Source organism: Prorops nasuta, unplaced genomic scaffold, assembly GCF_024137725.1.
Source record: "Prorops nasuta isolate Cenicafe-Biocafe unplaced genomic scaffold, Cenicafe_Pnas_1.2 PNAS00007, whole genome shotgun sequence".
Classification (NCBI taxonomy): Eukaryota; Metazoa; Arthropoda; class Insecta; order Hymenoptera; family Bethylidae; genus Prorops; species Prorops nasuta.
The window spans coordinates 3,196,549-3,214,868 of record NW_027116804.1 but is presented as its reverse complement, the minus strand read 5'-3'; the positions used below and the strand labels follow the sequence as shown (position 1 = coordinate 3,214,868).

The following is an 18,320-nucleotide window of genomic DNA, read 5'->3' as shown; positions in this document are numbered from 1 at the left end:
GTGTAACGTCCAGGCCGATAATTCTAAATTCTTAAGCGTTTCCCAAAATTTTTTTTTTCCCTTTTAAATAGATTTGTTACTCTAGAGTAAATGAAACATTATTCCGATACTTTCATTATTTTGTTCAGACCGATCGTTAGCATCCCTTGAAGTTGTTTCATGAACATTTCGGTTTATTTATTATCTTCCTTGCGTTTAAGAGTAAATGTCTTATTTATATTTTAAAATGTTTTCATTTATCATCTTCCTTGCGTTTAGGAGTAAATGTCTTATTTATATTTTAAAATGTTTTCATTTATCATCTTCCTTGCGTTTAGGAGTAAATGTCTTATTTATATTTAAAAAATGTTTTCATTCATATTTTCCCTTGCGATTAGGAATAAATGTCTTATTTATATTTAAGAATGCTTCATATTTCCAAAACGCGCCAGCGATCGTCTTACCATCGCGCCGTGCGGACCCAATTCTCCATATTTTTCTCCCCCTTTTCTTAGAAAGGAATTAACTAACTCGATTGTTAGATGATCTTCCCCTTTTCTCTGAAAAGAATTAATTAACTCGATTGTTAAATAATCTTTCTCATCGTTTTTCTCTTCTTTCTCTGTTGGGTAATCTTTCTTTCACTGTTTTGGTCATTTAAAATGCTAGCGCGTCACCAATCTCACCTCTGGAATTTCTAGTTGATACCGGGGCAGAACCTAATTTCATTAAAGAAAAATTCGTTGTCGATAAATCGGCAGTAGATCTCAGTAACGTCATTCACCTTCGTGGTATCTCTTTCGACCTCGTGAGTACACTCGGTACATTTTCTCTTCCTTTTCTGGGAAACCCCGTGGTTTTCCACATTATTTCAGACCTCACACTAATTGAACAGGATGGATTAATTGGTGCGGAGTTTTTCCGACAGTATCGTGCCAAAATAGATTTTGAATCGAACTGTCTTTTCTTTGATAACTTCTTTATTCCCTTCACTACAAGTGAAGTTATACGAGTGCCGCCGCGCACCGTTCTGCCTGTCAAGGCTCCTATTTTGAATCCAAATATGGCGACGGGTTATATCTCGCGTCATTTCTGCGCCCCAGGCGTTTTCTATGGTGAAACAATCACCAAAAACATTAAAGGGTACGCCTATGTACCCCTTGTTAACTCCTCTGAGGAGGAGTACATTCACGGTTTCTCGCCATTAGAGCTGGAACCTTTTGAAATTAAGGAAGAATACTTCGACAAACTCACGACTTCGATCAAAAACTTAAATATTGACATAGATAAGGAAGAACCCTTAAAATCGCGTTTCGATGCCATCTGGTCTTTATTGCCAACGGATCATATGGGTCCATTGGAGGAAGCCTCAGCTAAACGAATGGTAGAATTGAATCAAGATCGCTTTATTACCGAAGACGATTTAATTCCGCGCACCCACCTTATGCATCACGACATTCGAACGAATAGTCAAGCTCCGACTCACGTCAAACAGTATCGTTATCCGCCTGTACATCGGGAAGAAATTAAACGTCAAGTAGACGAATTATTAAATAACGATATCATCCAACCCTCATTATCGCCTTTTAATTCTCCGCTTTGGATAGTACCAAAGAAACCTGACGCTCAAGGTAATAAACGTTGGCGTTTAGTTATTGACTTCCGGAAACTTAATGAGCAGACTATCGGTGATGCTTATCCCTTACCAAATATTTCTGAAATTTTAGACCAACTAGGCGGAGCTAAATATTTTTCAACTTTTGATTTGGCTTCGGGTTTCCACCAAATCCCTATGAATCCGGAAGACGCGCATAAAACGGCCTTCACGACTCCAAACGGTCATTACGAATTCACACGCATACCTTTCGGACTTAAAAACGCGCCCGCGACCTTCCAACGTTTAATGGATCATGTGTTATCTGGCCTACAAGGCATGGACGCCTTCGTTTATCTTGATGACATAGTCATTCACGCCCGTTCAATAGAGGAACACGAAATCAAATTCGAAAGATTAATGAAACGTCTCCGGGCCGCTAATTTAATGTTACAAACAGATAAATGCCAAATTTTGCGTACCGAGGTAACGTATTTAGGGCATGTAATTAGCGCCGACGGTGTAAAAACCAACCCGAAAACTATCGAAGCAGTAAAAAATTTTCCAATTCCCAAAGATATTAAAAATATCAGACAATTCTTGGGATTGGCCGGCTATTACAGGCGTTTCATCAAAAATTTCTCCAGTATGAGTAAACCTCTCACTGAATTATTAAAAAAAAACAAGCCGTTCGTTTGGGGTAACGAACAAACAAAGGCATTCGAAGAACTAAAGAATACTCTTTGCTCTGACCTAATCCTACAGTACCCTGATTTTAATCAGCCGTTCAATGTAACGACCGACGCATCAGGTTACGCGATAGGCGGAGTACTCAGTCAGGGCCCAGTAGGCAAAGACCTGCCGGTCGCCTTTACCTCACGTCTTTTAAACAAAGCCGAGTTAAATTATTCCACAATAGAAAAAGAATGTCTTGCTATCGTCTATTGTGTAATGCATTTTCGCCCTTATTTGTACGGCAACAAATTCAATCTCATTACAGATCATCAGCCACTTAAATGGCTACATAATGTTAAAGACCCATTATCGCGCCTTTGGAAATTCCGTATCAAGCTGCTAGAGTTTGACTACGAAATTATTTATAAACCAGGCACACCAAATTCAAACGCTGATGCGTTATCGCGCAATCCACCGGTATTAGCTCTCAAGCGAACTTCAGACGAATTCTCAGATAACGAATCGCCATTTCAAGGAAATCTAAAGAAACGTAGGAAAATAATAACCAGGCGTAATCGTAACGCACCTGCTTCCACGGTCCCTCCCTCTACTCCCTCCATCATTCCTCCTGCTCCCCTTAATCCAAACGCTATGGACTTTATTCCAATAGCAGGACCGTCACACTTAAACGACGATGATCTTGTGCCTACGCAAACCACCGATTACCGCGGATTCCTTGACCTTATTGAAAACTCAGTAGATATGCCCATGGCAGATTGTCCTCCGGATATAGACCAAGGTGACGAACCAGAATCTATTATAGATTCCGAAGACGCCTCGGCTAGTGAAGAAGAACCCGAGAACCTGTTGAGCCCAGGAAATAAATCACAGTTAAGGATAGTCGAAATTCGTGACTCGCTACTCAGTAGCGCGGATAATCACGTTATCTTAACTACGCTCAATAATATACCGTTCGATGCCGGTGCAAAACAATACCAGCGCGAAGGCTTATACCCCGAATTTTCTGACGCTGTTCTTGGTCGCTGTAAAGTCAAAACCACAAAGGGTAGAAATTTAATCGCAATGTTTATTAAAGAAACTCTGAATTGCCCCCTTGATATCGACATACTGCATGAGTGCCTCATTTCATTAATGGACGTGGTGAACGAATTACAATTAAAATCATTTAGTATCGCAAAAACCACGGATATTCCTGAATTATCTTGGGAACATTTTTTGTTCACCATTAAAGCACTATTTGAGGAGTACGATATTTTGATAACAGTTTGCGCGATGAAAACCGTAATTCCGCCAGAAAGCGAACGCGAAGCGTTGATTTTGGAAACTCATAGATCTTATCTCGGCGGTCACAAAGGAGTCACAAAAATTTATCACCGACTCCGTCACGATTATCATTGGCCTAGAATGAAGGCCCAAATTCAAAATGTCATTGGTTCGTGTGTAGACTGCCAATTAAAAAAATTGGTAAGAAATAAAACACGCCAACCAATGGTACTAACAGATACCCCCGGATCCAGCATGGAAAAGGTCTCTCTTGACCTTATGGGTCCACTTTCGCCTACCTCTTCTCATAACGTATACATCCTAGTTATCCAAGACCTCCTTAGTAAGTTTCTTGTTTTAGTCCCACTGACCGGCATGACTTCGGTCGATATAGCTAACGCATTTACTAATAGGTTCCTTAGCGTATTTGGCGCGCCTAAATGTATTCTCACCGATCGTGGAACGAATTTTCTAAGCCTCCTCATAAAAGGGCTATTAAAAAAATATAATATTGTGCACGCGACAACTACGGCATACCATCCCCAGTCAAATGGTTCTAACGAGAGATCTCATGCTAGCATAACAGATTATATTAAAACATTTTTGATAAACAATAGAAGCTGGGATAAATTACTGCCGCTAGTGGCGTTATCTTATAACAGTTCCGTTCACGAGGGTACGAAATGCACCCCCTTTGAATTAGTTTTCGGCCGATTTGCTAGAAATCATACTAGAGATCCTGAATTAGAAACCATTCGTGATAACTCATACTATAATTACTTAGCCGGGTTGTTTAGCAGAATTAAAGAAGTCGAAGAAATCGCGAAAGAGAATTTAGAGCGTGCCAAACTAAGAAATAAAGAATATTATGATAGAAGGATTCGTGTAATAGATTTCCAGATAGGAGACCAAGTCTATTTATTAAAAGAACCTACCAAAGGCAAATTCGATTATCAATATACAGGACCTTTCCCCATTCTGGAAATCTACGACAATGAAAATGTTAAAATTAAAACTAGCGACTCTAGGACAAGGATTGTCCATAAGAATAAATTAAAATTAGCTAAATTGTAAATGAAACGCATGCTTCAACAGGTATAGGTATGGCGTTACATCTCCACCTCCTCGTATTATATTTTATCCACCGAATACAAGCAGACACACTCATAGGATACGACTGCAACAGTACACTTCTGAACGTAACAACATTCTCTACCAAGCCGCCTCTACCCTGCAACACTAATGTGGAAACCATCTCTTCCAGCGAGGTCAAGATACAACTCCTCCAAGTATCAGATTATGAAACAACTACAGTAAAGCAATGCAAGATAGAAATTGATAGAACAATCTATCGTTGTGGAATGCATTCACATGTTTCCGTTGTCTTTAACGGACGTGCTGAATATCTAAAAGAAATCACTCGACACGACTGTGATCTCCTACATTCTTCAGGCGTCCTCGTATTGCGAGACAACATTATTTTTTCCGGCATACGTCGAAATAGCACGGAAACACGCAGTGTGATCCTGGCAGGCAATCTACGCTTAGATGGTACCTGTGAAGGTTCACAATACACCGATGAATTTGGTACATGGCCCAGAGTAACAGTTCAAGCGATCGTTCGAATAACTATTAATGATTATCGTGCTACCGTGAATCTCAAGAAAAATCAAATTATTCTCAGAAGCGGAATATCTTGCTCTTTAGAAGAAGAATTCTGCCTTGACAACGACGGCAGTCACACCTTTTGGAGCGTCCTTCCTTCACACACCTGTGATTTCAAGCCATACGTAAATCTATATCATGGCACAGCAACGAAACTCAAGGATTCTCTAACTTCAAACTATCCAGAAATATTTACAGTAACTTCGAAGGATGTTACATTTGCCTTGACAAGGATCCAAACCAAGGTCATCTGTGGTTATACTCTTTATACCACGGAACATCCAAAATTATTAATTCATGAAATCACTACCACTCCAATAGAAGTTCGCCAAGACATATCCGACAAAAATATTGACATTTTCGCATATATAAATACCAAAATTTTATATCTCGAAAAACACGTCAAAACACAACTGATATCATTATATCAAGATATAATTCAGCAACGTTGTGAGATAAAGTTTCAAAACTTAGATACAGCATTGAGCATGGCCAAGGATCACCCTAATGAATTTGCATACAGAATCATGAACAGCACAGGATATTTGGGAATAATTACCGGAGAAAGCATACAAGTTTACAAGTGTATACCTGTTCCATTGACAATTCGCCACACGAAGGAATGTTTTGAAGAGCTACCCATTACTCTGAGAAACCAATCTTATTTTCTCACACCACGTAACCATCTAATAATTAGGAAAGGTACACAAAAAGATTGCAACCCTCTTTTGCCAACACAATTCGAAATTTTTGGCAAATGGATTAACATTCCGGGAACAATTCAACAACCCAGCACACCGATCAGACTAGACCCAAATTCGAAAGGGAACTGGTCCTATACAGATGCAAACTCTTTGGCAACCAGCGGAATTTACTCTACCGATGATCTGGATAAGTTCACGGAACACTTATTTTTTCCAAACCAAAAGGAAGCACTACTACATGAGATTGCACGAGGAGCAACTGGAAGGCCATTAACCCCCGGTTCTCTTCAATCCGATAATCTTTTTGATGAAGAATCTATCAAACGATTAGCGAAATCAACAGCAGAAAAATTATGGAACGGTTTCACTGCCTTCGGAGAAATAAGCTCGGGAGTCATCGGAATCTTTGTTATTCTTGGAGCTATCAAGTACCTTGTCAGCACCATTGTCAGAGGTTATACATTGCATTCACTCTACGGTTGTAGTTTACATATATTCGCCTCTCTATGGAGCGAAATCACACATTTCATAATCTTCTTATCTGAGCGGAGGCCGAACAGGGATCCCAGGGCAAACACCTACGCACTAGTACGTCAACTGGACATCTATGCAACACCACCGAATCGTCGCAGGATCAACGCTGACCAAATTACCGTATAATTTGGTCTCCTTTAAGAGGGGGGGTGTAACGTCCAGGCCGATAATTCTAAATTCTTAAGCGTTTCCCAAAATTTTTTTTTTCCCTTTTAAATAGATTTGTTACTCTAGAGTAAATGAAACATTGTTCCGATACTTTCATTATTTTGTTCAGACCGATCGTTAGCATCCCTTGAAGTTGTTTCATGAACATTTCGGTTTATTTATTATCTTCCTTGCGTTTAAGAGTAAATGTCTTATTTATATTTTAAAATGTTTTCATTTATCATCTTCCTTGCGTTTAGGAGTAAATGTCTTATTTATATTTTAAAATGTTTTCATTTATCATCTTCCTTGCGTTTAGGAGTAAATGTCTTATTTATATTTAAAAAATGTTTTCATTCATATTTTCCCTTGCGATTAGGAATAAATGTCTTATTTATATTTAAGAATGCTTCATATTTCCAAAACGCGCCAGCGATCGTCTTACCATCGCGCCGTGCGGACCCAATTCTCCATATTTTTCTCCCCCTTTTCTTAGAAAGGAATTAACTAACTCGATTGTTAGATGATCTTCCCCTTTTCTCTGAAAAGAATTAATTAACTCGATTGTTAAATAATCTTTCTCATCGTTTTTCTCTTCTTTCTCTGTTGGGTAATCTTTCTTTCACTGTTTTGGTCATTTAAAATGCTAGCGCTTTCCTTTAGTCGGGAATAAAAGATTGCAAGCAGCAAATTAGATTCATTTCCTAAATGTCTAAAATCTTCCTCATTTTCAATTCTCCATATTTTTCCCCCTCTTAGAAAGGAATTAATTAACTCGATTGTTAAACAATCTTTCCTTTATTCATTTTCAATTTTCCATATTTTTCCCCTTCTTAACTCGATAGTTAAACAATCTTTCCTTTATTCATTTTCAATTTTCCATATTTTCCCCCTTAACTCGATTGTTAAACAATCTTTCCTTTATTCATTTTCAATTTTCCATATTTTTCCCCTTAACTCGATTGTTAAACAATCTTTCCTTTATTCACTTTCAATTTTCCATATTTTTCCCCTTCTTAACTCGATTGTTAAACAATTTTCCTTTATTCATTTTCAATTCCCCATATTTTCCCCCTTCTTTGGATTAACTCATTTAACAAATACTAATTTTGTTCTTTTCATTTTCTTCTCTTTCTCTCTCTTTATTTGTTTTCCTGGAACCCCACCGTTAGTCACGTTACTCGCGATAAGGGTTCCTCTCAGACGCTAGTCAGCGGATCTCACGCTTACTGCCTTATGCCTCTTCTATTCTATCTTTAATACATCCTGTGTCCAAATTTTAACCATCAAATCCGTTTCATTATCAGCATGGCCCCAAAGGAACTTTTCGTTTGTGAGCGGTTATTATACAAATATGTTAGGACCAATCCAGCCCAAAGGATCTGTGCCTATTGCGAGGCCGCCCTTCCGGACAACAAACGAAGTATCCTAGCAACAATTCGCCAACACCGTCTTAGAGCTGCAAAAGATGTTAACCACATCTTTTGTAACATCTGCCATAGATCATTGCTTTTCATTGCCCCACTTAACACATGCTTTTGCTGCAAGCATGCTTTTTATTTGCATAGAGAAACCCTTCAGCGAAAAGAAAACAATCGAACCTTTGTAAATTCCATTATCTACGAAGATAGATATTGGAATTTCGATTTTCCTAACCCCAATAAACCATGGGGAACATAATTGCGATAAAATATTAAGCGTTTTTCCTCCGTAACCATTCGGGCATTTTTTCTTCACGCTTAACTATTTTAACGTTTTTTTTTCTTCTCCGTAACCATTCGGGCCACCGTTTATATAAGTCCAACCATAGGAATAAGAAACATTAGATATCAGGTCCCATGAGTAACGGGATATCGAACCACAGGTAGCCACGTGCATACTATTTTTTTATATAACTTGCCCTTGGAAGCGGTCAACCGTTTAACAATTTAATTGTTATGGGTTTTTTAACCCTAAAACGGTGATCGTTTTCCTCTCGCAGTTTTCCTCCTTTTTCCTTTTTTTTATTATTACTTTTCTCTCGCGTCCGGATTAGGACACATTTTGCTCATGCGACGGCTAATGCCGTATTAATCTTTAAATTTTGTTAATATTATTTAATAATTGCGTTTAGTTATAAGTAAACGATTGTATACAAAAGGTGCAAGCTCAGCACCCTTTGTCTCATTCTCTAGCGTACCCAAGCTTAGGCAGTAGCGCCTTCTGATTGGCTGAAGGCGACGCGACGTTCTTCCCCCCAGCTAATTATTTAAGAGCGGAGCGGATGGACGCTGCATGCATTCTTTCATTCATTTTCAAGTTAGACTCATATTTTTTTTTTTCTAAATTACTTTCACTCATCTCGTACGTCTTTGATTAAGAAAAATTCAAGAATTTGCATAAGTTTCGAACCTAGAAAGTGAGACAAAGCTTCGCGTTATAATTTTGTTAAAATACAAACGAACAATTTTTTTTATATTTTTTTTTGTGTGTAACCAAGCGAAATCATTATCAAATTAAAATTTGTCTCGCTAATTGACTCAGTGCACACTTTTCTCTTCACCAAACACTCACACAATCATCCCTGGTTCCCTACGGCGACGACGACCGTAGTCCGAGAAGCAGCAACAGGAGAGTCTCCCTTCTACCTTCTTCATTGTTTTTTTATTATTGTTGTTCATCACCAGGTAATATTTGAATTATATTGTTTCCAATTTTGAATTTCACTTTTCCTTCTCATTTTGTACGCCCAGGGTTTTATTTTTCCTTACCTACGACGCCTTATTTAAAAGAATAATAACGCTACCTAGAGGCTCAGCAATGATATGAAATTGTAATTGAGCATCGTGTTAAATTTAATAATCGTACAACTCTGGACGTTACAATGGCCTTTGTGAAAATACGGCTCAAGGAAATGAGCTACTATACCTCCGGAAATCCCCAAACCACAATTTTTAAAATCAGTAGTGGAACCTGTGTAGACTATCAAATCAATTAGAAATCCAGATTTGCAATCAACAAGTTCAAACACTTTGATTCCAAAGCGGTTCCTTTTCAAAGGAAGATATTGCTTGAACATTAGTCGTCCTTTCCACAACACTAAGCTTTCGTCAATGCATAAATTCTTCCCCGGAGATATAGTACGTGAAAATTTGACTCGAAGATCATCGATTACAGGTTTCACTTTTTTCAATGGATGATTTCCCAATTCGTCGTTATTTGCGAAATGCAAAAAGCGCAGGATTTGTAAATACCTATTTCGACATATTACTGTGTTGAAAATGTGAGTTGATAATAAAGTATCTGTACTCCAATAGTTTTCCAATTTACTCTTTCGAATATGACCCATATTGATCGTTAGAGCTAAGAATACTCGCAGCTCATTGACCATCACTGGTTCCCAAGCCTTCATATTCAAACGATAAGGTTCAAGGTTTTGTTCCTGATATAAATCCGTTTGAGATTTGATCGTTTCGAAGAGAGAATGGTCAAAAAAGAGCTCAAAATAACCAAGAGGTAGGTTGCAACATCTGACAGAATCATGAACCTGAAATGAGCCGGTGAAATCTTTTATTGAAGGATAAAAGAATCTATCATATTTGATATCAGAAGAGTATGTACCCGTATCATAAATATCATCATTGATCTCTATTATAGCCTGCTCATCACCAGAAGAATCTGGCTCTGATTCGTTACTAGATCAAATTATGGTTTCTTCAGTGTTAGCCATTATTTTTAGGAATAAACGTATAAAGTAAATTAGTACTAAGCTAGTAGTAGCCGATAGCCGATTTAAAATATTTAGATAAAAGATCTAAACGTAAAGCATAAAGCAAGTAGGGATGATTTTGGAACACAAGTAGTATTAGCGCAGAAGACTTATTACCAGCGAGAAGAGTTATGCAACAATGGCCATCTGTTAGCCAAATATGAAATTACTTCAGAGGGGTACTAACTGAATATCCCAGGAACCCCACGCATGCAAGTAAAAAATTTTCGTGACCGTTTTATATAAGACTTTCCGGCGCTCCAAAGGTTAAAACTTAGATTTAAAATGGAATATTTATAAGAGTAAACATTCCTATCCTGGGTGCAAAGAGAGCATCCTTATATATTCTCTACCTAAATTATCGCTTGTAGAACAATAAACCAAGAACTGTCTACAAAATTTACCCTTCTCAGACGTCTTTTTTTACATACGGCGAAATCCATCTGCGGTGCAAATGGGCCACCCGGGAGTTTCTCTTTTTTTAAGACTATCTACGAAAACCCATCCTGCGATGTAAACATCCTGCCATCGCCAATTTTGTTTCTGGGAGAAATTTTCTTGTGACGTAAAAGAGGTACTTCCCATCCAGAAAAAATATCCTTAGCCTTCCTACTTCGTGTACCAAAAATTTTCTCAGCAAAGGAACAACATTTACTAAACTGAAGATCTGATGGTCCACAGGGTGGACGATGGGCTCCTTCCTTTTTTTCTCAAGGAGGGATAATTCATTAAAAGCCCTCGTCACCCCTTAGGCGAAGTCTTTTTGGCTGTTTCGTCTTTGGTCTTGGTTTTTAAGATTTTGCTCTAAGCGTATCAGCGAAAATCGATAATTATTTTAAAGTAATTTCTTAATTTACTGATTTCTCTGGTGAAGTTTAGTGTAATTGTGTGAAAACATTTTTAAAGATAGTAAAAGTGATAAATAAAGCAAAATATAAGCTTTAAATTAAACTACATCATTCAGCTACCATCTTCATTCCAATTACGCTTAGTGACACAGACGGTATCCCGAATATACAAATCATCAATAATATAAATCTCTTTGTAATCCCCAAAGAAATACAATTTATTGTTTAATCCCCAGATTAAAACGAACTGTAGCGGTAAAGCAAAGTATCGTAAAACCGTACTTTGTTTAAATTAAAAAAATGTTCGATAAGTGGATTATCAATAACATCGGTGAAATACATTTGAAGCATATATCAGAAAAATAGGGGTAAGTTTGTTACATAAAATCTCTTCCTGTCGCTTCTACTAACATTCTTTAATTTTTAAATTTGTAACAATTTCGTTGATATTTCTTTAAAGGATTTTGATAATGGAAGCCAAGCAAGATTTGTCAGGAAGAGCCCGGTCTGAAAGCAGGGGTTAAAGGTATCGAAAGATTTGGGAAACCTTAGTAAAAGTAGGAGTGTTGGGCGCCAGGTCAGATCTCGTGACCGAGCCATCCAAAAATCCACACATTACATTCGTTCAATCTCCGGCTAGTCAGAGTATTGTTTTTGGTAGAGGGGCAGGGTTCGGAGGACGAGATAACCACGAGGCTAACTCCTTGCGTAGTCAAATGAAATAAACGCTAAATGATACTGGGGGTCGTACGATTTATTCTTGTCTTTGCTTCCTCCCCATTCAATCTTCTAAATACAATTCCGATTGTAACCTCTCTCATTCTCACATTTGCATACACACAATCATACGCAGGCTCGCGGATCAAAGGAGCGGGGATTCTTCAACGTATCTATTTCTCCCCCGTCCCTCCGCATGACGAGGATCTCCCGATCTCGGGGAGTGAACCCTCCCTGTTTATAAGTAGCCAAGTCCCGTAGGAGGCTTTCTCGTCGGGCCAGGTCATCTCAACTCACAGGGGAGGCCCTAGGCACTCACCCCCTATTTGCGCAGTCTAGAGGGACCCCACCAAGAGGAGATGCTCGGAGGGAGGTTCGCGACGAGGCCAGCCGATACCCCGACCGACTCCAGACGATGGCAGCGTCGAGGCATCGACCCCTATCCTCATCTCCGATCGGACATCCCGAACCTGGTTGAGATCAAGATGATCGACTCGCGCTCTCCACTATTGACCAACCGACGGTCTTACTTCTCTCCCAATTAAATGAAAAGGGTACGGTTCCTTCCCACAGGAGAAACAAACTCCGCATTCCCTTCGGCTGGGGGATACCTAGGGAATGGTACCCCGAGTCACCTCGACGGCCCTGAGACGAGGGGACCTCTACACCCTCTCGCCAACTCCCGATTACTCTCACCCACGCACCCGAGTGAATCTCCAGGAGGGACAATCCCTCGTCGGAAAGATCACCCTTGGGGAAGATGTGGAGAAAATGACGGGGAAACCCGTATCGAAAGTGAGCCGGAACACCTCCCCCCTCCTGGGCCAGTCAACCCAGCTAGCCTCGCCATGCGGAGTACATCCGAAATTATACCGCCCTACCTGATCCAAAGTCGATCCGGAGAAGCCCTCTGGTCAGCCTCGAACACTTAACTCCCAACAGCTCCCGACTTTCCTCTTTATGGGTGGCCTGGTGCAATCTTCGGACGTCTCCTTCTCTCCTCTGTGATCCGCCGAGCCCCTACGCCTCAGACTGGCTCTCCATCTCAGGTCCTGTACGATCCCGATCGTTTTTTTCGGAGCCATCCGCTTCGCTCCATGTCTCGAATCGAAGAGAGCTATCCTCTAGCTCCAATTAGTCTTGCTCCCCACTTGATGTTTTCCCCACTCCGCTCCTACTTCTTCCGGGATCGAATCTATCCAACCTAGCCATTCGCGGGTCCTTTCTCCGCGGCCCAATTATTGGTCGAGTATCATAAGACTATCCTAGCGGCGACAGGTGTGGTGCCGCCTACCAATGGAGGGGTCCATGTTTTCAGGATGGGTTCTTGGCTGGTAAAATCCTCTCGTAGATTTGTCCGTCGTAGCTTTCAGAGGGGAGTGAGTACTGTGAGTCTATCGTTCATTGTTTTCTCCTTCGTTCCTCCTCTCGTCCCTGGGGCCAGTCCTTGCTGATGCCTAATCTATTCCCCCTATCACAACTAATCCGTCCCCGCACCTCGATCCGCGAGCCGCCATCTACCACTCCGCGCTTTCACTCTACATACATGCTTTTATTGGAAGAAACAACATTTATTTCAGGCACTCGAGGTGCTGGCTCGACACAATCTTAGATAATTACGATAAATCGTGGGGGTGAAAGGAGAGGAGAGTCGTTGGACTATTATACTCCGCTCTCTTCGCTGAATTCTGTTTCGATCTTCTTATTCAGCCCCAAACTAAGACATTGGGACGGGGAGATTCCAAAAACCGCGTCACACCTCACGCTTCCAACAAGAAAGCATTATGCTCCATGTGCGAATCTTCCATTTCGGCGCACTTTCATACATTACGAAAACACGATCGAAGTAAGAAACATTTGGATTTGATGAGACGTAAAAGTAGCACAAATAGTTTGGACACCGTGGAAACTGCTTTAGAAACTCAAAAAAAAGAAAGAAGAATTGAATCAAGTAACACGGTAGTGTTACGCGGCAAGTAATTAAAAAAATACGAGCCGCGCGACGCTACTTACACTTAAGCAAAGATTGAACCAAACTATACCTCTCGATTCTTCCGATGGATATATTTTCCGATCAGTTCATTTAATGAAAATTTTAATGAAACTTTCATTATATAAATCGATTATAAGCTTTCGAATGAGACTACAAACGTCTAAATCAGTACACTCAATGCTGAGATACCAAGATTGAGCAATTACGATCAGCTATTTTAGTTTCAGCTTTTCTTCTTCTTCCGACCGAAAATTGTTGTCTCGCTCGGAAGTCTCACTCTTTCACATTGGAAGCCTATCCCCGGCATCTTCTGTCCTTCTCCACCACTCTTCCGACATAGTCCGAACGTGTTGGTGCTATAGGTGTGAATCCAAACGCATGCGCAAGGCAGTGATATGTCAAAGCGTTGTACATACATGGTGCATATTCTTTTATTTTAATAAAATAAATATGAGTTACGCTCAATTAGTTGCGGAAACTAATATTTACTTTAATATAATAAAAGTGAGATATGTTCAATTAGTAACGGGAGTTGCAGATAGTGGAAAAGTAAGAATTATCACAGTTTCTGCTCATAACCTCGTATTATTATTAAATATTTATAAATGATAGGCAGTAAACATATTGTTAAATAAAGCAACAACAAGCATTGGATGAGAAAAAAGTAGTGGAAGTAATCAATTTGGATTTAGCAGCTGAATATTTTGAGACTGAGCCATATGTGGATATTAGACAATTAATTCAATTAGACGATGCTATAGAGGATGATGAATTGAGAATTCGACCAAACAGAGGCCTTGTATTTTGCACGGATTAAGATCCATATAATTGAGAGACTAATAAGATATTAAAATTTGTAAATACATTTTCGAGTTTTTAGAGATATATTTTGTTGTATTATTTTCAGATATTTGGAGAAGAATTCCATCTACTAATATGAAAAATAAGGAGATGTAGATGATGATTATATAATCTTTGATTGTTCAGGCCAAATTGAACTGTACAGACACATGACAGTTACGCACCAAATGATGAACATGCTAGAATATCTAAATTTTCATATATTTGTTGTATTTTTAGTAGACCGTCAATTTATAGTAGATGGAGTTAAGTTTTTATTTGACACCATTGCTGCTTTTAGTGTTATGATAAATTTTGATCTCATGTAAATATTTTAAGCAATGTAGATTTATTATAAAAGAGTGCGAGAAAACATATTGATGGTTACTTAGAGACTAATCTACATAGTTTATTGTCAGATTTAAGCAATGACCCTTGGAATAGAAAATATTTGCTAATTGACAAAAGCTCTTGGTAAGCTAATTGAGTATTACAGCCTATTTCGTTCTTATCCATTGAATATCAAAGATGAGGAAAGTATAGCAGATATCAAGAGACACGGTAGTGTCTCGACGGCAAGTACATATAAAAGTAGATAATGACATGTCTGTACCGCCGAGCACTACCGTGTAACTTATACAGCAAGTTTGGCCGTCTCAATTTTTAAACCAATTTATTTCAATGAATGATCAATTGTGATGATTTAAATAAAGCTTTTCTTAAAATGGTTTTGTACAAGCTTTCATTTGAGCCCACGAACATCAAAATCGGTTCACGCAATCCAGAGATCTCATACTCGGTTAGCTATATATATATTGAAAATTGAGATTCTTCTCCATAATCTTCTTCTTTTCCAGCCAGAATTTATGTCTCGGGCTGAAGTTAACCGCTAAGGAAAATGACGTCATTTTTTCTCAGTGTTGCCAACCAGTTATACTTAATGAAAAAACCAGTGTTCTGAACTATCAAATAAAATCGATGTAATCGATATAATTAATCCGGCGAATACTGTTAACTGTCAATTGTAATGTGAGGTTATTTATATATAATACAGTGAGGTTAATTATTGCTATATTAGTGAATGCGTTAAATTTTCGAAATGATAAATAAATACGAATAATAATGACATAAGGAGTCGACAATTATTAGATAAGTATAACATTATATTTCACAATACAGGATGTTAATATACTTTGTGGTACTTTGTGAAATTTCTGTTTCAGATAAATTGAGATAGAACATTTCTATTTTCATTGCTGAGGATAGTAGCCCTGTCTGGATGAAATAAGATTAATATTTTCAACACTGAGCCAAGGAGAAATATACTTTCTACATTTATGTGCATCGGAGATTATCAGGAGCATAATAATTAAATGAAATTTTTAAGATATTTATAAACATATGTTAATCATCCAGGTATGGAAATCATTAACAAAATTCATGTTTAACTTTCTCTTTTCTTTAAACTCATATGGATTTCAACTGTCCGATAGGTTATATCATATATACGAACACTTTTCCAGGAGTTAATAAAGTTTCCGTTTACTACGATTAGATATAGAAATGAATTTTACAATATAATATGTCATATATTGTTTGGTATTTGTGAAATTGATTTTTCAGATTAAATTGAGAAAGAACATTTCCATTGCCAGTTTCGTTGCTGATGCTACAGCTGACTCGATGAAATAAGATTAATATTTATATATCTTTAACACTATGCCAAGGAGAAGTATACTTTCAACATTTATGTGCATCGGTGCTTATCAGGAGCATATTAATTAAAAGAAATTGTTAAGATTTTTGATAAACATATGCTAAAATCTCAGGTATTGTTCGTTACTTTTACCAACTGTTAAGAATTATGTCTCCTATCATATTCCTATGATCCAGGGAGGAGGTCGCAACAGACAGACAGACAGGTTTAAACTGTTTACTACAAAGTATTACACCATAATTTGATTAATTGTATTTATTTTCGACTAACCTTAATTTGAGGTAAAAACCCACGAACGTGGTGGGAAAGACCTTTCCTTCTTGGTTGGAGGTTGACCCACGAACTTGGTGGTCCACCTTTACAAACCTTTGTTTTAACAAAAATGTTGTCCAAACATCGCACGTGTATCGCTAACATAAGCTGTCGAGAGAGTGAGTGTCGCGAAGCCCCCCACTTACGCGCTTTCTTAATCGGGGAGTGCGAGAGGGGTCACGTGATCCATACTCCACTAACTGAGGCCCCCTAGTCGTTACCGAAGAACACTCCCTTCTTAAACGCGGGTAATTTGAATGTATCCAACAGGTATGGAAATCATTAATAAAATGCATGTTCAGCTTTTTCTTTTCTTTAAACTCATATGGATTTCAACTGCCCGATAGGTTATATCACATATAAGAATAATTTTCCATGAGACAATAACAGTTTCTGCTTATTATATATACAAACAATTTTCCAGGAGACAATAAAACTTTCTTATTACTACGATTAAAGAAAAGTAGATCAATATTTTCTAAACGTTATTTAATATTCAAGTATAATATAAAAAAGTATTAAAACCAAATATTTATCTACGCTTCCCTAATTAGAATAGAAAGAAATTATTATTATCTCCAAAAGAATTATTCAAATTTAATTTTTTATAAGAATAACAATTAATTTTATATTATAATATGTAACATATTTTTTGGTACTTAGTGAGATTTTATTTCAGATTGAATTACAATAACGTGTTTATTGTGTCATTGTACAGGCTTGAGCTGTAATATTTAATAGAAGCAGTCAGAAATGATACCAGTTTACGATAGAAAGAGCCATAATGCAAAGCTAATGTTGAGCGAGTTAAACCTAAGGAAAATGTGGAGAAATTAAAAAATTTGGAAGCCAATTTTTAATATTGAAAAGCTTGCAAGTCATTTTGGGCATAAACTCTTTGAAATATATAAGTCAATTAAATAATAAATATAATGATAATATCATCTATATATATATATATATATTTATATATAGTTATTTTTAAATATAAAAATTGGAAAAATATTAAATTTTATTTTCTACGATTTTTACTGTAAGCCTTAATTTATAAAGAAAATTTATTATAAGTACTTTTTTGTGATTTCTAAATATTAATTTAAGAAATATTTGTGACATTTATTATATTTACTTTCTCGGTAAACTTCTACCGACGCCTATCACGGTCGTCGTTAAGTTAGCGATAGAATTCGGTAGCGACCGAGAGACATTTTTAACGACAATTATCGAAAACTTTGTGTTACAGAATCGCTCTTAGCGATATCTCTCGGTAACTCGATTCAATTACCGAAAGTTGTCGGTAACTAGTTACTAAATCCATATAGACGGAAGTTACAGAATCGCTGTTTTCGTTACTGTAAGCGAGAACTATCGGTAGTTAGCGATAACGACAATCATCGCTGGGAAGTTACAGAATCCCAGCACAGAACACTAAATATAAAAATTGAAAATGAAACAAATATTTTTGTTGAGATTATCGAATGGAAAGAGGGACGATGGAATTTAACAGAAAGATAAACTTTTCTGTAAGTATGCTTTATTGGCAATGTTTCTTCGTTAAACACG

At 37.8% G+C, this 18,320-nt stretch overlaps 1 pseudogene; it reads left to right on the top strand.

Annotated features, from left to right (window-relative positions):
- Nucleotides 1–14,338: 14,338 nt before the first annotated feature.
- LOC136774880 (GPN-loop GTPase 3-like) lies at nucleotides 14,339–15,327 on the top strand (annotated as a pseudogene).
- The last annotated feature ends 2,993 nt before the right edge of the window (nucleotides 15,328–18,320 follow it).